The 22,052-nt window shown below is 50.3% G+C and overlaps 1 pseudogene; it reads right to left on the reverse strand.

Moving 5' to 3' along the window:
- Positions 1-14,730: 14,730 nt before the first annotated feature.
- LOC141966230 (protein SCO1 homolog, mitochondrial-like) lies at positions 14,731-21,666 on the reverse strand (annotated as a pseudogene).
- Between the last annotated feature and the right edge of the window lie 386 nt (positions 21,667-22,052).

Genomic DNA, 22,052 nt, shown 5'->3' on the forward strand with positions numbered 1-22,052 from the left:
AGTTCACTTCACCCAGCCAAAAAGGACTCCTCTTTATCAAGGAGCCTGCAGCTTCCCGCTCAGTCACCGGCCACAAGCAGCCCTTCAGCTGGCAGTTCTCACCCCACAGTGTCTCAGAGCCCCTGGGCAACCCCAAAGGTGCCGCTTCAGTGTCCGGGGCTGCCAGAGTGCCCCAAACAGGCACCTGGGCTTTAGGTGAGGCGAAGACCTGAACTAAGGGCAGGTACTCTGCCCCGGTCTGGGGAAAGCCCGCAGGAAAGGCCCGCAGGACCCCCACAAGCAAACCCCCTCGGCGGCAGAGGCAGGCGAGCGTCTCTCTGCTCAGCAAGGAGACGACGCCTCGGCTGCACCTCTCAGACAAGGCCCAGGAACCATCGCCGCGGCCAGGACCCCACCTGAGCCCGCTGCCCCCCCGCCTCTGGCCCCGAGTTCCCACCACAACAAAGCACCGACGGACACCGAAGGGAACGCGCCCCAGGCTACGAAGCGTGGAAACTGCTCTGGGGGTTCGCAGCCTACGGAGGAAGACAAACGCCCTCAGAGAGGGGCGCAGGTCCGGCTCCTCCTTCCCAGAACACGCCGCAGCCAGGGGCACGGGGCTCCAGAGCGCCCCACAAGCAAGAGCAAAGCCCCTCCCGACCCCGATGGCTGGGAAACGGCCCCTCAAACGCCCCGAGAGATCCCAACTCCGGCGGCAGCGGCGAGCACAGCCCCTCCCGCCCCCCGCGGGGTCCCTGCCGCCCCCGAACCGAGGGGCCGGCGCCACAAACCCGCATTCCCCGGGCCCGCCCCGGCACTCCCCGCACTCACCACCGCGGCGGCCCGGCCTTCCCCCGCTCTCCCGCCGCCTTCCCGGCTCCTGCCGCTCTCGCCTCCGCCGCTCCCTGCAGGGGCACAAGGGTCTCCTCAGCGCCCGGCCCGGCCCGGCCCGCGGCAGCCCCCGTCACCTCCGGCCCGCGCGATCTCCCGCTCCTGCCGGGGCCCCGCTCAGCGCGCCCGGCCGGCCCCGCGCCGCTCCGCCTCGCCCGCCCGCTCGGAACAAGGCTGCGGCGCTGCCCGGGAGCGCAGGAAGGAGCGAGTCCCGCCGCCGCCCCGGGGAGCCGCCGCCGCCGCCCCGCTCCGCCTCGCCTCGCCTCGCCGCGCGCCCAACGGCCCAACCGCCGCCGCTCCGCACGCGCCGCGCGGCCGCGCTGCCCTCCCGCGCGGCTCTTAAAGGGACAGGCACCCCCCGCGTGCTGAGGCGGGGGCAGCGCCGGGGGCAGCGCTGCGGCCCGGGGGCAGGACGGGGCTGGAGAAGCTCTCCCAGGGCCGCGTTCATCCAGCCCCCGCCTCGCCATCAGTCTCGCACCCGGTTTTTAAAAGAGGAAATGTCAATCACAGGTGAAGCCTTCAAAGCTTGGGAGTGCCCCAGGTAAGCTCTCCTGCTGGGCACTGCACCAAGAACGTACCGGATTGTTTAAAACCATCTGTAGGCAGCCGTTGTCTCAAATGCTCGGACTCGGGCCGTCCAGTATGTCCACAAGCTGCAGCCTCATTGCCCGCTCTCCCCAGCCCAGCAAGGGCTCGTAGCTAAAAAAATACACATTCATTCCCTTCAGATAAGTCATTCTGGTCCATGAACCGTGCAACCCGCTACAGCAGCCGTTGCTGTTACGCGCCTGCGATGTGAAAAGGCCCCACTTTTCACTACAACAGCCACACTCCTATTTCTAGCAGTTCTCCATCCTTACACGAAAACATTTCTCAAGATAATCGTTGCTGTAAAATCTGATCAGAAGGGAGCCCGTAGCAAGGGCGGAGATGGGTCTGTTACGCTGCAAAGCCCAAATGCTGAGAGGCTCGGGGAGTGCAGATGAATCTGCACATCTAGACTCTGGCCTTTTTTCTTTGCTCTTAAGAGCAGCACGCGTTAGATTTTTCTGGCTCAAGAAACAAGTGAACAAACCTTGCTCTGTTTAGACTTGTCTGTTCCTTGGAGCCTTTGAATGTCTGACAAGCTGCATGAATAGGGATGACAGAGGTTCGTGCAAGTGAAAATCACAAAGTGCCACGATACATCTAAAACTTAAACGTCTTTTCATAAATGACAATGAGAGTTGAATGAGGAGGACACTGCAGGTCTTTCAACCCAAGCAAGGAAATTCCAAAATTTCAGCAAGCACAAGAAAGAGTACTGCTTTTATTCCACGTGTCTGAAGTTTTTCAGAAAGCAACTGCTTCAGAAACACACCGTATTTCACTCTGGCAAAGTGGCTATTTTTCCCACTCTGCAGAGATCACACAGGAATAATTTGTCTCCTCTAAGGGACAGAGGCTGGGCTGCTGGAGAACGGCTTGCAGAGAGCAAGGCCATGGGTCTCTGCAGAAGCCGATTGCAGCCATCGGAGGTAAACGAAGGAAAAAAAACAGGGTACAGTTATGCTAACAAAGGACTGTTATGTTAACAAAGAGAGAAACTAAGGTACATTATGACCTGTGTATGATAAAGGAACGGCCCTGGGAGAAAAATCAGGTTCAGAAGAGGGAAGATGTTGTGACATGTCTGAAATGCCACAAGGGGCTGGGGTATTATAATGTAGCCTGTTACATGTATCCAATAGATTCCTGAGCAGTATGCACGATTATTGTAGAGTGCTTATAGAAGGGGTGATTTCTCTCAATAAAGTAGAAGCTTGCTCTATCATTCACATTGAATCGGCTGCTTGCTTCCTCCGCCCGCCGCACTGGGCCAGACTCAAAGCAGGCTGCGGACATCTGGGTGCCAGCTTCTGGGTACTGGATTCCAGGGTGAAATCCAGACTCTTGGGGCTGGACATGAAGCTCCCTGTGCTGTGCAGAGGATCGTTAAGCACCTCAGGAGGATGGTTCACAAAGTCTGCTAAAAGAAAGGGGGATCTACTGAGCGTGAGCTGAGAACCAATGCTGAGCACTCAAGCCTGGAGTGTCAGTCCCAGAGCCTGTCACTGCCTTCGGAGAGCTTGAGCAGAGCTCAGCCCCTCTGACCGGCTCTGGCTGCCCCCAGCAGGACCAGCAGACAGGACACTGGAGACCCGAAATCAAACCTCTTCTTAGCCTGGGGATTTTGGGCTGATGTTCCTCACCTTCCCAGCAGAAGTGGAGACAGGTGTTAAGAGTCGGTGTCAGAAGCAGGGGTGGCAGAAGGAAACCTGGCTGCGGCTCGGGAGCTCCTGGGCTCAGCTGGTGGACACCTTGCTCCCAGGACGTGTGGGTTTTGGTCCTATTCCTGTAGAGAGACACTTCTTGTTGCACTCCCTGGGCTGAAAGACAGCTCAACCATTTCATCTAAACCCCAGGATCATGCAGGATCAGTCTCCTACCCACAGAGCCATTCCCTACGGCAGGTCACACACCAGTGCCACCTCTGCACTTGTGGAGGATCCTGCCAGCCCTCAGGAAAACCCAAAGCTGCATCTTCTGGGGCTGAGCAGTCCGAGCAAGACGAGCTCAGGTCTTGGGCTTGCTGCTCTGAACCCAGGTCACTGTGGTCCACCACAACTCAATTTGGGTGCCGGTGGCCTGGGAGCGAGGTTTTAGCTGCACACCCATGTTCAGAGCAATGGCTCCCTTTAACAGACACCTTTTCAAATGTGAAAAAAATATAAACTAAGTTAAGAAATGGTGTGGTGCAAATGCAGAGATCACTGGGTGAGAAGCTGTCAGACTTCAACCTGGTCCCATCCCGTCACTGCTGCAAGGCACCCGGAGCAGCGCAGGCACAGCCCAACAGGAGCTGGCCCATGGATGCAGCACCAGTAGGGATGGGGCTGCTGGGCCTTTCTAAAACCAGTCGGGTCTTACAGGGCACTGGAAATTACTCTAGTGAAGATGAAGGTCTAATTACAGAGCTTGTATGTAAATTTGCTAGTTTTTTTCTCAGAAATATATATTACCTGGAAAATGAGCACTCTAAGAAAGCCAGAGGCTGGTGTCACACCCTCTTCTGCACTGCAGCTCTGCATTATAGCGGCTATTTCAAAAGGTAGTAAAACCACCTGGAATAAAGCAGATTATATGTGCATCAAATTGCAACTAAGACAAATTATCACTGCAGCTGTTTTCTGACACAAGGAATTGTGCTTATTGCTGCATTCCTCCTAGGGTTCACCAGCTTCTGGTTTCAATTACTTTCCGCTTTCTTGAATATAAAAGGACTAGGCTGACCTCTTCCCTGCTGGATGTCTACGATGAAAGTTTTCATGAAGAGATCAGCAAAATACATCCATGATTTCTGGGGCCGAGGCTCGGAGCGTGTGTGCTGCAGGGAGCTGCAGGGAGCACACTGCACACATGCACAGTCTAGAGCAGGACGGGATCTTTTCAACAGGGGAAAACAGACCCCAAACCAAAATGAAGACCACAGACTCTGTGCCAATACCAGGCTGTGCCACACTGATCTCCCTGCAAAGCCCTTCTCTCCGATTTCTGGTTCTGATTCACAGACACAGGCTCTACAACTCAAACAGTTATACAGCAGGGATGTCTACTCCGGTGCCAGGGTGCAAGGGGATTTCTCCACAAAGCTTGCACAACCACTGCACATTTGACCAGAAACTGATCGAGTGTGGATATACATATTCATTGGATGACATAGCACAAATATCCATACGCATAAGTGAGGCTGGGTTAGTTCTAGAGCCTGGTGTCAGCAGTTTATGTTCTCCGCCTTGCCCATTGACTCCTGGGGGGCATCTCTGGGCCTGTTGGAGGAAGGCTCACAGTCTTCCTCACCTTGTACTTTTCCACCGAGCATGTGCAGATCCTCTCAGCCAATTTCTTGAACAACAAGAGTGGTTCCAGCTGGTTTACCACCTCTGTCTTATCTAAAAGCACCACTATATCAGTTTCTACTGCCCATGCATGACTATCCAGCCACTACAAAGACTAAACTAGTTAGAACCCATCTGCTTTCCAAGGACACGTTTCTTATTTTTGCCAAACACAGTAATTCTTGCTAAGTTTCCACAGAAAACTGCTGTTTTGATGAAGACAGTAGCCCTTGGTAAGCCTCCACAGAACAGTCAGGGTAGGCAAGATTATTAAGCAATATTCAGAAATCACTGTGAGTTGCTGTGAGTTGCTCTAAGTAAATAAGCTGCAAAGCAGGTGATCACTTCCCTGCATCACTGAGGTGAAGACCACAAGGGTGCTATCACAGCGAGCCGCATTGCCTTGCAAGGCTCTCTAGCCCTGGTGTGGCCAGGAAGTTTTTATTGCTGCCCTTCATTCACATAAGGGCACCCATGGCTCGATATACCCCCCCAATTAAAGGCGGATTTACTGGTCGGTGTCTGTCTAGTTTTGCATAAAGAACTTGAGGAGAACAAGGAGGTTCTCTAAGCTGTAGCTGAGTGAGTCCCCCGGAACGCTGAAGGAACCTACTGTATTAAAGTAGCAATACACAGCTTAAAACACAGAATGAGCTGGTTCTTGCAGAGACAGGTGTCACCAGTCCTGCCCAGGCCTCCCCAGCACAGATCCTCATACTCCCAGGAACACGTACAACTGATGCAGAGCTGCTACAAGTCAGAAGCTAGATACTCCATGAGCAGCATAGCTTGCTTTAAAACAAATCAGTTTCTGTTTGAACCAAAGCAAACCTTTTGAATTCTCTTCTGGGGGGGAAATGGTTACCTTTTTGCTTTTCTTTTTAGGCCACAAAACCTAAGAGCAATCCAGTAAAACTAAGCTGCTTATCAGTTCACATCTAATAGCAAGGACTGTGGCCATTCCCCCCATAGCACGGCCCAGAATATCTGTTCCCTAAGTGCACCCTCGCTGCCCCAAGGCTGGGGAGCTCCTGAGCAGCCCCAGCACACACAGCCCCGGAGCCACAGCTCTGGCATCTTCCAGGATCAGGGACTGGAAAGCCTCGGCTGCAACTGGCAACCTCAGTGCATCATGGCAAGCTGTTCACAGCTCTGTTGGACTCCTCAGCAGTCTGCGTTTTGTTTGACCTGACTGAGGATACGTATACGAGTTTGCAGCTAGGTGGTAAAGAGCTCAACTCAGCGCTCAGCCGTCAGCTCCATCCTGTAGTTCACCAAAGAGCACGAGAGGGCCCCCCCCCGCTTCATCCCACAGTCCTGGCCGTGGGCTGATGGGAGTGCAGCTTCCTAACGCAGGGTCAGTGCTTGGCCCACACAAGTCTGATGGAGTGAGAAAAGGCTCAGCAAATGGAGATACCTGCACACTGGAGAAAGGGAGGAAGAGCTACAGTATCGCAAACCACGCACAGCCCTGACCCAAGATCGAGACGAGGAAGACCTGCTTTCTTCCTCAAGCTGCTCATCGGTAACAAGCAGCAAAGATTAAGTGATTCCGGGTGGCTGCAGGAGGATGCTAAGTTTCAGCCAGCTTTCTGAAATGGCCAGGCATCTTTGCCTCTGCAGTTCAGTGCCACCAGCTGCCGTTTCCAAAGGCCTGCCACAACAACAGCCTCATGGTGCCACAGCCTGCAGTGCTGGCAAACAATGCTGCTCAGTCTGGCATTGCCAAAATGCAGCCAAGCAGGGCTGGCTGTGGCGTTTCTATCAGCACTAAGGCACCTGAACCTGGGGTGCTTCAGCAGCCTGTGTCTCCATCAGCTGAACCCCCACGTGAGCAGCACCACACTGCTCACCCCAGCAGAGGGGGGCAGGGAAAAACAATAGGGCCGAGAAGAACCCAGAGGGATGTAGGGTGTAGGGCAGCCACAGTGGAGGAGACACAAGTTGCATGGCCAGGTGTTTGCTCAGGTGGACCCCTCGGTCTTCCCTGCTCCCCGCTGTTGCCCCCAAGTCTGTCCCTCCCTCGGCCTCACGCTGAAGGGAAATTGCTACATTTACTTTTAACGTTAGACATCAGTTGTGTTTTACTAGCTTTTACTTTTCATTTATAGTTTTTCCTAACTACCCTCTGTAGTCATTACCCGCTTGTAAGATGCTTTGAAACCTGTAACTCCTTGCCTAGGAAAGATAAGACAGACCTTGGACACTCTGAAAAACTCCCTGAGTACATCCCCAATCGCATAAACCTAAAAAACCAAGTGTCTAAGTTGAAGACGCCAGTGTCAAGATAAGTGACTGGAAGCTGGAACAAACAGGAGCTGAAGGACGCATGAAGTAACTCTACGACCAGATACGGACACAAGAAACCTGAAGTTCACCAAGGGACAGTGTGAGAAAGGCTGTGGGGACCCCTAAGGAGGGGAGAAGACCCTCACTCTATGGCTCTTCCCTGCCCTCTCTCAGTCATTGTAGCTTGCCCGGGTCAAGCTGGCTGGTTTGTGCTTTGGAGTGTCTTGGGAGTGCTCCTGAGGCCGTCTCTGTCTCAGAGAAGGTGCTGGTACAAACCTGTGCTGAGTGGAGCGTGGCCAGTGACTGCCCAGCCAGCAACACAGGAGCACCCCACAGCCAGCAAACTCCTTGTCAAGACTCATCAAGCCCTGGAAGCACAGGGGCCCAGCTGGCACCATCAGGAAGTCTTTGCTGAATATGAGTGGTCGGGGAAGACAACTGATGTCTGTGGATCTAGAGCCTACCAGGACACTGTACCTTGTTTCCAGACAGCAGAAATGTCTGTTTTCCCCACCTTGTGTGAGGTACTCCATCAGATGGGGAGTTTATTTGAAGGCAGCAGGTAAATCCAGTACTCCGGGAAATACCTGCACTGGAATTGTCCTGAGAGTCCCTCCAGGGCACAGTAGGCTGCTCTGGTTAGGGACAGTCATGAGCGATTAAAGACACTACCATCATTCAGACACACCACAGGACTGCAGGCACAGCCCTGTGTGAACACACACGCACGACCCAGGCAGTCCTCACCGCCCAAGCACAAGGCATGGCCTGGAGCAGGAGATCCACTCCAAAAGCCCCTGGCCCCATGCTGGGGCAAAGCTCAAGCCGAATACAAGGGAGGAGCAGAGCAGCTCCTGGTCAAAACAAGCTTCTTTGAAATGAACACTGAGGACAAGGCCCTGCCTGGGAGCCATGTCCTCTCTGCTGCACTCACCTGCTCTAGGCACAAGCAAGCTCGTCAGCTGCAGTGCATGTGGTTTCAGAGCTGGGGAGCAGATAAACTCTCATATCACAGGCCATTTGATCCAGGTCAATTCTCCTGAAGATCAAAACTGGATTTGGACTGAGCCCTTGTGGCTGTCATGGCAGGCACACGGAGTATTTTCACACTGGCAGTACACATGACAGTATGGAAAAATAAAACACGATTTGGATTTTGCCCTGATGACTGTGGACTGATGCCCAGTCTAGCTCCCACATCAGCCAAGATAAAGGCTTGCTTTCCTGACAGGTTTCTTTTTTAAGGGCAAAATAAAAAAATGTAACAAAGAGGGAAAGATCCCACAGAAACGTGTTTGGAGCACAATACTGGGCACATAAAAAAGAAGGTGACTGGGAACAGTCAGTGTTGATTTACTAACAGGTGAATCACATCTGACCATCCTGATTGTTTTCTATGATAAAATGACCAGATCCACGGGTGTGGGGAGAGCAGTGGATGCTGCTCAGCCTCAGCTCCCAAAACTGTCTGCCACAATATTCTTGCGTCCAAGCTAGGAGTTTATGGTCTGGATGGGTGGGCAACTAGATGGGTGAAGAACCTGGCTGGGCAGTAAGACTCAGAGGACAGTTGTTAGCGGGTCACATCCATGGGTCAGTCCTGGGAGTTTTCCTGTTTGACACCTTTATCAATGACCTGGCAGAGGCAACAACACACTCGCTTACGAAGTTTGAAGATGGCAGTGTAGGAAGGGGAGCAGCTGATACCCTCTAGGTCAGAGCCGCCATCCTGAGGGACCCAGACAGGCTGGAAGGATGGGCTGACAGGGACCTGAAGTTCAACAAGGACTAATGCAAAGTCCTGCAGCCAGTAAGGAAAATGCCCTTGCAAAAACACGTGCTGGGAGGTGACTGGCCAGGGAGCAGCCAGGAAGGAAGAATCTGAGGTCAAGACGGTCAGGGGTCTGGAGCCAGCCATCACACACAACATGGGCAGAGGCTGAGGGAAGAGGGCTTGTTCAGCCTGGGAAGGAGGCTGCAGAAGGAGCTAACAGCAGCCTTCCAATACCTATGAGGAGGTTATCAGGAAGGTGGAGTCAGGCTCTTCACCCTGCTGCACGGTGAAAGGAGTTAAAATGAGAAATCCAAGCTGGAGAGAAAGAAAAAGATTTGCTCTAGCGGAAAACATGTTTTCACCCATTTAAAGAGGTTGTGCAGCCTCCATCCTTAGAGGTTTTCAAGCCTTAGCTGTTTAAAACCTTGAGCAACCCAGTCTGCCCCTGCTCTGAGCAGCAAGTTGGAGGACACACCTCCAAAGTTCCTTCCCATCTGAGTTATTCCATGATCTGGGCTGCATACGCAACACCAGGCTTTGCACACATTTAAAGCCGCGATCTCTGCACCTCTTCAGTCCCTGGCTCTGCCCATGCTGGTGGCGAGAACATTCCTAAAGCAGCCAGCTTCACCCAGGTGGCTTAAGAATGACTTACTAGTTCAGCTCCTCCATGGGCTACTCACACAGCACACGCTGTGCTGCCTTCCTTGGGTAAACCAACAGAGCTGTTCCTCATTCCTCAAGACACTCTGTCACTAGTCCCCAGCCGGGGATGGCATCAGCTCTGCAGTCGGTATTAGAGGTGCCAGCCACTCTGAAGAGATGCTACTTTCTGCCTGGTATTTTACAGGACAAGTAGGCTGGAGCTGGGTGTGGTGGGGGCTCACACAGCAGTGCTGTGGATTGGGCTCTGTGTATCGTCCATCTGCCCACAGGGTATCCAAGAGTCCCCGTTTGCCCGAGGTAACAGAAGTTCACCCTCACGGCACCAGACTCCACAAATTTCCCAAGTGAAACCCGTAGCCCAGTAAAGTTTCCACAGGGGAGACCCACTTAGGGAGCCAGGCACTCCTCGGCCCCAGCCCAGTGCTCAGCACAGCCACGGGCATGGAGCCCTGTAATAAAACTCCCCCGCCAGACCTGAGCTCCCTCTTTGTGGGCTGGGCACTGCACACTGGGCTACAGGGGGTTTGGGTACAAGGAGTACAGGCGGAGTTTGCTCTACTGACAAAGGGTCTCCAAGCCCTACCCCAGCGTATTCCCTTTCCCCCACTACATATCCACCCCCTGAACAGCTCTGCCTCCTCCTGGTGAGCATTCAGCACAGCCCTTGTTCCTCCTAAACATGCAGGGATCAGAGCTGTGCTCCTTGCTGTCACCAAGGCAGGGTGGTGAAAGCCTAAACAACAGGGTTTTTTTTAAGAAAACGAACAAAACGATACAATCCATTAAAAAAACCCCTCACTTCCAAAGAAAGTTTCCCTCCTGGAAAAGGCCAATGGAAAAGAGATGAGTAGGATCAATTTGGAGGCAGAAAAGCAGGACATCAGCTGCTCCCACTACTCAGAGGCAAGACACATGCTTGAATACTGTGACACGGTCCCCGGGCTGGTCCCTCCATCCAGTATCTTTCTGTGCCCTTCCCAGAGGCCCCCCATTCAGCCACAAGCTTCCTGTATCAGTGGCTCTGCCTTTCAGGACACAGAAAAACAAGTTAAAGGACATGACGCTTACGACAAAACATCTGGGAGAAGACAGAAATCTTACATTTGTCTCTGCAGCAGGAGTCAGCTGCAAATTTGCTTTAGGGAAATAAATGCAGATTGGGTGATCCTTGACAGGCTGCAGCCCACACGCTTTGTACTGAGTTTGCAAAGCCCTGGGACAGAGATTTGGCAGGCTTGCCTCATCCAAATTTCTACCGACTTCTACTTTGTTTTAACTCGGCTTAACTGTAATACCAGTATTTTCTTCTAAGCAGGTGGTTCTGGCTAATTTGGTGTATTTTTACTTACGATTACTTCATACAAGCCTAGTTTTACACAGACTGTACTCTGTGCAGAGTAAGGGATTTGTCACTAACATACTGATGCAATATAAAGAAATACAAGCCTGATGTGACAGCAGAAACCTTGACAAGCACAAACAAAGGAGGCTGTGTAGAGAAGTAAAGCCACAGGATGACGAGACAGGGCAGAGACTTGGCCCTGGAGACTCCACAGCTACAAACAACTCCTGGATAGTCAAATAAAGAAATACAGATCTGAAGGTGTCACCTATGAAAACCAGTTTTGTCCAGAGACCGATGTATGTTAAAAGGTATGAGGGATGAAATGTGGAGTCAGACAATGGAAAAAAGGGGGCATCTGTGGTATGACTGACTTCATTAGAGCCAGTTTTTGTTGCCCAGACACGAGAGGTGAGTAGTAGGTGTTTAACAGCAGTTTACTGTTCTCCAGGAATCCCTCACGAACAGGAGTCGATTTTTCACTATTTCTTTCCTGCTGCCAGTAACAACTGACCAGAACCTACTGAAGATCACTGTGGCAAGGAACCCATCTGCCTAGGCCCTCTCATGACATTTTTGCACAAGCACCTCCTTTACATCAGTTAAACCCCCTCCCTTTAAACCACCTCCTGCCGCAGAGTGTGTACATGCCCCCGTAGAAGGCATACAGAAGCACAGAGCTTCCATTGCATGCAAAACACCACCAGCACAGTGATTCAGGGGAAGACTCAAGGAAACTGCCATGCTTTTTGCACATGCTCCCCTGTGAAAAAGGGAAGGGCAGCAAGAGACCCCACACACAAAGGGAGGCCTCAGTCCCGGGAGGATGCGCGCTGGCGCAGCACAATATGCAACGCTGCATTCTGTGACTGCTGCTGACACAGACCCTACCCAGGCCAGAACAGACAAGCCCCCAGGCCAAGCCCTCTTCCTTGCAGAGGCTACTGCAGACACCAATTTCGAACCTCTCCTCTGCTCAGTGGTCACTTAAGTAAAATGGGGTTTAAAGAAATACACTCTCCCTTAGGCCCATGATAAACCTGCTGCATTTTCAGCTTTGAAATACCAGCTCCTTCCCATTCCTCTTGGAAGACAGGAAATGGCTGAAAAACGTGTATTACGTCTTCTCAGTCCTGAAAGATTCAAATTACAGTATTAAAATTAAGCTTTTCTCCACAGGGTATCTTAAGCTCTTGGAAGTAACCAAGGGGAGCACAAATAGACTTCAAAGAGGCAAGTATCCTCACAGATCAGCCGCTCCATTTCTTAGTCACATTCCCACCAGGTCTTCTACACCAGGATTTGCAAGAAATACAGAACAGGGAGGAACAGACTCTCTAATACAGAAGAAGCAGCGAGACAGTCAGCACAACTCCCCCACAACCCCGCCCCCTAGGAAAAAATATTCAGATTATTTCTGGCTTTTTCAAAAAGGAAAAAAAGTATTTCCCCAATGCAAGTAAGGTAAAGAAGAACTTGGGGACTTACAGCACAAGAGATGGCTTTAGAAAAAGCTGGACGGGACTGCACTTCTAAACACTGTCCCCACTAGCAGTTCTCACTGCTCATTTCTGTTCATTACCAGTTAACATGCATTTGTCCACTACAGACTGACCCTAGCGAATGGCCAGAGTGTCGGGACGCTGACACTGATACAGAGGTGGTATTTCCATGTGGCTTATATCACAGGACGGGATAAATGTAATTTACCACCTTCTCTGTCCTAAGGCACTCTATTGCACAAGTCACCCTCAAACAACTGCATCAGAAGTTCCAAAAGAGGTGATGTCCTGGTTGGAACTCAGCCGGCAGCCAGACACCACGCAGCCTGTCCCTCGCCCAGGAAAACAGGGGAGGGACAAAAAGGAAAAACTTGTAGGTTGAAATAAAAACAGTTTAGTGATGGCAGCAAAACAGTAACAGGCAGTACCAACAGGTAATGCACAGTGTGATCGCTCACCCCCCACCAACCAACACCCAGCCCGACCTCGGCAGCGATCCCGACAAAAGGACGATACACCCCCCCCCACCACCCCCAACCAGAACCCGTCTCCTTCTGATCCCAAGAATAACGTCACAGCAGATGGACTACTCCAACAGCCAACCCGAGCCCAGCACTCTGGCTGTGCCCCCTCCCAGCTCAAGAAAATTAACTCCATCCCAGCCAAAACCAGGCCACCTGGTAGAGGTCACGATGAGAAAAGGGCACACACACTGATCTGGAGCAGGGAGGCTCAGAGAGTCCTGGCAAGATAAGTTTCCTAGAAACACTGAAATGCTGGTTGCAAAGGGGGCTCCAAAGGTTTCCAGTCCAGCTTCCCACAGGACTATCACCGGCAGGTCAAGCCATGGCCTGTCTTGTGGCAAAAAACTGGTGCACAGCCACCCAAAGAAATGCAGAGCTAACAGGTGCCAAAAGTCAGCTCTGTAAAGAAATAAATTACCTCCAGGATTGTGGGGAAGAATAACAAGAAAGGAAAGGCTCTTTAGAAACAGTGCTGACACTTGCAACCACTCCATGAAAATAAAACCGGTATTGCCAGGGTGCCAGTTATCACAGACACCAATATTATTGATAACACCTTGGATCTGACACAGCCTCGAACAGAGGACTTAAAGCATGAAATTTCCTTTCAAAGCCACTCCTATTGCCTACTGCAATCAAGCCAGCCAGCACAACGAGGAAAAAAAAACCACCTGACTTCCTTTTCAGCTCCTGAGTTTAATTCTACTCAGACACTTTTTAGAATCCCCACTGTACACTGGTACTGTCTTCCTTCAAAGAGCTTTATCAGAAGAGTGCAGTCTTAGACATACTCACAGTAACCTTCCTGATACGCCCCGGAGGTCACCGTAGCAGTGCAGGGCAGCTGATGGGGACCTACGCACTGCTTCATCGTAACCGCTCTGAAGCAGGTTAAGTTTACTGTTTTTCAGGATTTGGGAAATAAGGAAGTTTCCCACAGACATTGCACCGTCCCTCAGACAGGAACATTCTCTTCTAACCCCCACACTCAGAAGAACACCAGTGCAGGAACACTTGCATTTAGTCTGAAACACTCCGGGACTTGCACCAAGAGCTTTTCTGTTTTGTCTCCTGTGGGCCATTCTCTGGGGTTCAGCCACCTTAAAAATGCACATTCAGCTTGTGGTTTGCACTACTCTACACACACACTGCTTTTTAGAAAGAGAGAGAGCAGGAAGATGAAGCTTGACCAGTATACAAAGTTCTGATGATATACTGGTCAATCCTAACTAAGGAAAAAGAAAAATATATATTGCTTATACAAAGCAATCTTTGTTTTCAAATGCTGCACTGCATAGAATTTATCCGACAGCCCTATGCATGGCCACAGACCCCCTTTATCCACTCCACTTCACTACTCACCATAGCACAACCAGGCCCAACTACGCATGAAATTATTTAGACCGGAAGAAAAATCTATTCGCAATCCATTATTCACTTCCTTATTAAGTTAACAGAATTCACCTGGAAAAATCACCAAGAAAAACAGCATTTCATTTCCGTATTCAAATGAGGAAGAGATCAGGCACACTACAGGGCTGGTCCTATGTGTGGAAGCTGCTGACACTTTCAGTGCTCTCCACCTTCTCAGACTTGATGAAGAAGTCCTCTTAAGGCTCTCCTGCTTATAATATTGTAACTGCCCCTCCCAGAAGGCAAAACAGTGCAGAAAAAAAAAAGAAGGCAGAGGTCCTCTGAGAATGCCATGGTCCACATGACTTTTCATCAAGTAATCCTCCTCCTGCAGTGACTGTCCTTCGCTGATGTCTTGCCAAGAGACACCAATTAATTTTACCAGTGATACACACGTTCTTCTGAAATGAAAAGCCTTTTTTGCTGCCAACAATGTTTCTGAGAAGTCCCGAATTTCATTCTGTAGCCTACCCACTGCTGCACATAATATCCATCAGGAAGGCTCTACAGAGATTCTTGATAATGGTATTTTGCAGAAGTATGGTTGCCTTTCTCATCTGGAAGAAAGGAAGCATGTGGTGACAGGATGTTACACTTTATGCTTCTGCTTTAACCCAACGCCCAATTACAGCCAAACCCGCAGGTGATGTTCACATCAATCTTTGAAGAATTTGTGTTTTAGGATCTGTACTTTCTCATGTGTGCAGCAACAGAAGCAGAAATCTCAAGCGCTCCTCTTATTCTGGCCGTAATAGTCCACAAAGTCACCATCTGGCCCCAGGAGGTACATTATTATTGTGTGATCCACCTGCAAGAAAGCACATTGTGGCTTGATAAAGGAGATCACAGAATCACAGAATATCAGGCTGAGAGGGACCTCAGGATCATCTAGTCCAACCTTTCCTGGCAAAAGCCCAGTCTAGACAAGATGGCCCAGCACCCCATCCAACCAAATCTAAGTGTCCAACGTTAGGGAACCCATCACTTCCCTGGGGAGATTATTCCAACAGCTGATTGTTCGCTTTGTGAAAAATTTTCCTCGGGTCCACTTGGAATCTCCCCAGGAGTAACTTCTACCCGTTATCCCTCAGCTTTTCCATGTCACCCTTTGTAAAATGGGAGTGTCCATCTTCTTTGTAGCCACCAACTTTAAATACTGCAACATCCTGCTCATCTCTAGTCAGCAGCACAGTGTCCCACTCAGCCTTTGGTTCAGCTGTCTGACAAGACTTCTCACCAAGCAGCTAAAGCAAGATAAGGAAAACCTCAGCATCACCTCAGCGATCTCTCCCTGTTTTACTCAGGAAAATAAACAGAGAAAACGAACTGCATACTCAGAATGTGAGAAGGAATACTTTAATCAGACAAGTCTTCCCTAAGCTGCAGGCACCCTTCCTGCAGCACACACAAGGCTGGGGCAAACTTGCAGGCTCGTAGTCTTTCCCCTTCACTTTTCCCAATTCCCCTCTACTTCTCATGATGCTCCATGGCCCCCACAAGGTCTTCAAGCTCCTGCTGCTAAAATGATGTAAATCCAATATAAAAAGAGGTAATTCATTAAATCGAGTTCACTGTCAGTGCAAACAATGGGACCGAGAGCATCACTGGGATACCGGAGTTGCACATCGAGGACCTGGTGCAGAGGGAATTACACGTGCTGGGAAGGGGCTCCCTCTACTGTCTGAACTGAAAGAACCTTAAAAAAGGTTCAAAGTCATGATTAACTCCACTGTAAATTTATTTAAAATGCCACTGCAAGTACTGTCTGCATCTAACTGTGACAACATCTTTATGAGCAAAGAGACAAAGTACTGAAAATGGAGGCCATGAATCTGTGATCGCTCAAGTGCCTACATCGTCTCACTGCCACTGGAGAAAAAGAACCGAAATGTACTTATGCACTGAGAGTACAACTGTGTTTGAAGTTAAAAAAAAAAGAAATCACATAAACATTTCCACAAGCTAAAAGGATGCATACAATTAATGGCACTTCTGCCACTGAAATAATGCTTCTCAAAATGTTATTGAAGCAGGTTTAACCCAAATATTTTACTCTAGTTTCCAACCTAGATGATTCTACGATTTTCAAGATAAGATCACAAAATCAAGTTGTAAGAGACATTTTAAGGAAGCTGAATCACAATTTAGAGCCTTCAACTGGAAACTATAAAAAAAAAAAAAAATGCTCTGAGCAGGCTACCTGATTAACTCCCCAGCCCACGGAAGATTAGATACAGTCAGGATGGAGTGCAGTTTGTGCAATGCAGAAGACCACTGTTTCTCAAGGTGTGTCTGAAGCCTGCACTGTTCCCACTGTATAAGATCCCCATTTGAGTGTCAATGCAATCGTGTTAACCACAGAATAAAACAAGTAAATTGGATATCCTGGTGTTGAGAAATATAAAATTGAGATTATTGAATAGGAACTAGTAACATTCAAGTATTACTTGAAAAATTCAGATGTTTAGAAATTATAATTTCCAAATGGTCATCTCAGTGCTCTTTTGAAATCAAAACAAGCAGTGAAGTTTAATGCTGTAGTGGACCTCTTCCTCTTCCCCACCTCCTACTGACAGAGCAGTAATTACCTGGGTAAGTCTCAGGCAGGCACAAACCCAGGCTCAAGCTCTCCCTCCCAGGTCTGTTGCTGGTATCCTCTTTCCATCTTGTTTCAGACATCTGTGTCCTCTGGCCTTCCTGCCTCGAACACAGAGCTCACAGCCTCTCGAAACCAAGAGCCTACGACAAATCCTGAGAGGTGCAAGTATACTCTTCCTCCTTGGTACCACGGCTGGGGCTCCCAGGCTGCTCTCCTGCTCCCAATTCCCGGGCCTGTCTTCCCTGCTGCCCTTCCCTTCTCAGACTCACAACCCTAGCACAGACCAGCAGTATTCTCCCTGGATCCTGAACCCCTTCTCCTACTTCCTTACACCTCTAGTCACATTCTGCAGTTCGGTTTCTCTCCCCAGCCTCCCTTGAAGCTGCCGTCATCTACAGAGTTATTTTCCATGGCTGAGCCCCTGTACTTTCCCTTCATGGCCATGCAGAACCCACATGTGGTTTGCCAGAATCCAGGCGTGGTTTACTCCCTCAGGAGCAGCACTCCTTCAGCTTTTCCAGCCTCCTTCCATCATCTCTCATCAACTTCAGTTCACTGACACAGTGTCAGATTCTACTGATGTTTTTCCCCGCTCCTGAGCGGGTATCCTTTGCCAATCCTGTTCCTGTAACACAGTCTTGCATTTCCACCAGCTCCCTTTTAGAAATCTGATTTTAAGTAGTACTTTTAGATTGATTTCAGATTGATGCTAGATGGATTTAAACTGGTGTTGAATTTCTCCAGCAAGCTTCTCTCCTCCACTCAAATACAGTATCTTAGACACAGACTTCTGTAGCTACTGACTTGCCGCTTTAAGCCAAAACAGGTTCTTGGTCTCTCAATTCATACCCCTTTCAGTAATGTAGAGCAATGCATATCACCAGTGCGATTCCACCTTCTCTTTACCGAGATCATCTGCTGCTGCTCTCGCTCTTTCTACGCACCGCTTTTTTGTTCCACGTGCATAACTTATTCGCTGCAGTCAGGTGTTTTTCAAAACAGAGTAATAACAGACAATACTGGACTAGACCAAAACGGATCTTCCTCAGCATCCTACCTCAAACAGTGGCCAGAAACGGTTGCTTTAAAGAGGAGTATAAAACCAAAATATCCTATCTTCCTCTGTTCCCAGTTTCCAAACACTTTTAGCCCACAGGCTTCCCGAACTAGGCAAAGATCTCTGTGCATTTTGTAATCCTCAACACACTGCTTTTTCCAAAGACTAACAGGTGTCCCTGTGGACTCCCACAAACTTCTGTCATGGGCATCCATAGGAGGGATGCCACTTCTCACATGGCCACTGCAACAAGAACCATCATCACCTGTTCACTTTTGAACCTGTTTTTAGTCTTCCCTGATGCACTTAGTTCTTGTAATGAAGAAAAAAACCAAAAGATCAGACAACACGTATCCTCACTTGCTGTATCACTTGTACCTCCTTTACTCTTCCAGTCTGCTCAGGATGTGGCAAGTCAGAAAGGCCTTGGCAGCAGCTCTGAGCCCTATAACCAGTCCTATTCACTGCCAGAGGATAAGATTCTGACTGCCCAGTTTAGCCTCACTTAAACCTCCGTTTCCCCTTTCACGCTATTACTCCACATATTTTATGCTAACAATTTAGCATTAACATCCCTTCTCTTCGAAGTCATTTGACACAGGAGGAAGATCTCCACGGTATCTGCAGGCAGGCTTTGCATCACCCAAGTCTCTTGCCAAGATGACCCCGCTCCTTGGTAGGTTTGGCAGGGAAGGAATCGTGACCTGATTTGCCTCTCATTTCTCTCTCTTCCTATTGCCTTAATTTCCCAGTTCTGTTTTTACTTTGGAGCACAGAGGAAAAACAGATGGACAAAAACAGTACATGACAGAAAAAAGTTCAAACTACTGCCAGGCTTGCTAGCTCGTATGCTATTCTGTAGGCAGGCCTGGGATTCCACATTTTTAAAACAGGTTTCAGTGAGGTTCTAAGCTTGTAAGAAGGCATCTCGATCCCGACTGAGACCTCTAAAACAGAGCTCAACACATCAGTGCAACAGGGTTCTATCATGCAAGACTTCAGCACAGACTGCAACAGCTGTCTTCTGACTTTAACATCTAGACGTTGCTCTTATCCAAAGTCCTTCATTAGGCAAAGGCTCTACATTTACTTACTATGTAATCACTGTCTTCATCTTTGGGACCTTCACTGTAATACGCACGGTAAGCTTTGGCCACTTGGTCAATCTGTGCCTTGGTACCAGTCAATCCAATCAGCTTTGGAGAAAATTCTAGATAGAAAGAAGAGATGTACACGTTTTAGTGAAAAGAATCCCATCAAGAGCCTCCTTTTCAGTGCTCTGTATTACATGCTATAAGACATCAAGGAAGAAAAGAGTAATACCTTTAACATATCTGGCAATGGCTTCTTCATTGTCCCTCTCAGGATCAAGGGTGATGAAGGGTGGGGTCAGGTTAGGCAAAGATGGAATTCTATCTGTGACAGTAACAATTATTGTTTTTCTTAGAGAACTAAAAATCGTTCGTCACCTCCCTTTAAACAAGCTCACAGCCAAACTATCATAACATCAATCCAAGTCCACCCTAAGGCCATTTTGTGCATCTTAATTTATGTGATTTGTGAATGAAGCAAATGCTGTGAAAGCCACCGGTCTGTGCTTGGGCTGGCTGCAGCTACACTTCCAGCCTCTCAGCTGGAGACCCTGCCCTGCTTCGGAGATGACAAATGGGCTCTGATGCAGAAAATACATGATGCATTTATCATTTCAAGACAACGAACGTACCCTTGTGATGGTGGAGTGGGAGGGTGAAGACACAGTTCAGGCTCTTCCCCTCACGTTCCAGCCACAGCTTTCACTCTATGTTCTTCCTATTAGCCCACCCTCCCACCTCCCTCGTTACTATTACCCCTGCTCTGTAACTCTTCAGGGCCTGCAGGCTGAGAAAACCACCTCTATCACACAGCCTTCCCCCAGCCTCTGTTCCACAGCACACTCTCAGAAGGGACTCTTGCAGAGAGTTGTTCTCAACATGAATAAAAGAAAGGAAAAAACCTTAACACACCCCACAACCACTTCTTGGCAAAACTCCAATGCAGTGGCACCGTTCCCTGTAACCTGTCACCATCACGTTTTATTACAAGGCCCCTGTTGCAGAAAGATCAGTACTGTCGTTCTCTACATGCCAGATCCTAGTGACGGGCAGATGGACGGATGTCAGTGTCACCTACCAATTAATTCAACTACTGAGCAGCAGGCAAGCTTTTTTTTTAAAAAAACCCATCAGTTATTATTGTTTGAGGTATTTTACCACAACAAACCTGAAGCTCCCATAAAAAGCACCACTATTCCAACCAAATTCCCATACCAATTTCATCTACCACTTCAATCATCTTCTCCAGGTCATCAGGACAGATGTCAGGGCAGTGTGGGAAGCCAAAGTAGATCAGCACCCACTGGCCGATGTAGTCCTTGCTGGTCTTGGGCTGTCCCTCATGGTTAATGAGTGAGAAGGGACCTCCTGGAAGTAGTTTCCCAATGCCTCGGTTCCGTTCCTTCTCCAGGTCTACAAAAAACCAAGAGGGGATCAAACACATCCATGCCACAACCCACGCTGCTTCCAAAGAGAAGCTTCTGAAGCAGCTGAGATTCAGGAAACCTCTCCAAGTCACAGCCCGGGATGCTGAAATGTCAAGATCTACCAACACCCGTTGTGCAGAAGCTCCATGTGGACAAGACTTGCAAAAAGCACTCCATTTTAGTCAAAACTGTACGCATCACTAAACTCCTTTGAAACATAATAATCTCGTTCACTATCATCTGATAGTATTTTTATTTTTTTAGAAAAAAAGACAACAAGGAGAAAGCCAGGTACCTGGCTTGGTATGAAACAGAAGACTAATCATCCTTTGCAAACCGACCATATCGCAGAAGCTGTAGTAGTTCTGATTGGAAACACTAAAAACATGAAAATGAAACCCATGGGCAGCTCCTGCAGGAGAGTAAAATGGGCACACACAGTACCCTGAGTGAAACCAGCAGAAAGCCCCCGTGTGCTGCATCGACTGGCTGCAGCGTGCGTGACAAAAACCCAACCACTCCAACCGCGAACGTGCCTTTAAAAATTTGAGAACGCTTAACCTTGAAGGTTTTTTTGACTTTCTGAAAATTTTCTGCGGCACATCTATACACGTAGGCACAGAGCAGCACTGTGTAAAGCACACCGTGATGCAGTGGGGTGCCCGAGTAGATAAAAGACATCCGAATGCACAAAGTACATCATCTGAATGCAAACTACAACCCTGCGGAGGCTTCTCCCGCCTGGCCGCACGCCGGCAGCCCAGGCCGGGCCCCGCCGCGGCAGCGCGGCCTCCCCGCGGCGGGCCGGGTCCAGTCCCTCCCCGCCGCACTCACCCTCCTCCTTCCGCCGTTTCACCTTCTTCGTGGCGGCCAGCAGCCCCCCGCACAGCACGACGGTGGCCGCCAACGACCGCCACGACACCAGCAGCCGCGGAGAAGCTGTTCAGTGACTGAAAGGGGGGGACGGCGCGGCCCGTCGCGCCCGGCTCCGCCGCCGAGGAAGGACGCGGCTCGCTCCCTCCCTCCCTCCTTCACTCACCCTCCTCTGCCCGCCCGGCCTGGGGCCGCTTCCCGGCGGCAGACGGGACAGCGGGCGGCTGCCGGGCGCGGGCGGCGCGGCCCGGCCCCTCGGCGCGGCCGCCGGCAGCCGCCAGCACAGCCCCGGCCGCCCGCAGCGAAGCGCCGCCGCCGCCATCTTGTGTCCCCCGCGCTTCCCCCTCAGCGAGGGGCGGCCTCCCCAGTGCCGAGCCCAGGGCTCAGATCCCTTCCCTGGCCCCGCTGGCCCCGCCGGTGCTGACACAAGCCAGGATGCCATCGGCCTTCTTGGCCCCCTGGGCACGCTGCTGGCTCATTATCACCCCCCAGGTCCCTCTCTGACCGGCAGCTCTCCAGCCGCTCCTCCCCAGGCCTGTAGCGCTGCTGGGGGGCGTTGTGGCCCAAGGGCAGAACCCAGCCTCTGGCCTCAGTGAAACTCCTCCAGTTGGCCTCAGCCGGTTCTAGGATTTGATTTTCATCTGCACTTTATCGACGAAGCTTAGGAGCAGGGCATGGCACAGCTGAAAGGCTTCTCCCCACAGCACA

Source organism: Athene noctua, chromosome 14, assembly GCF_965140245.1.
Source record: "Athene noctua chromosome 14, bAthNoc1.hap1.1, whole genome shotgun sequence".
Lineage (NCBI taxonomy): Eukaryota > Metazoa > Chordata > Aves > Strigiformes > Strigidae > Athene > Athene noctua.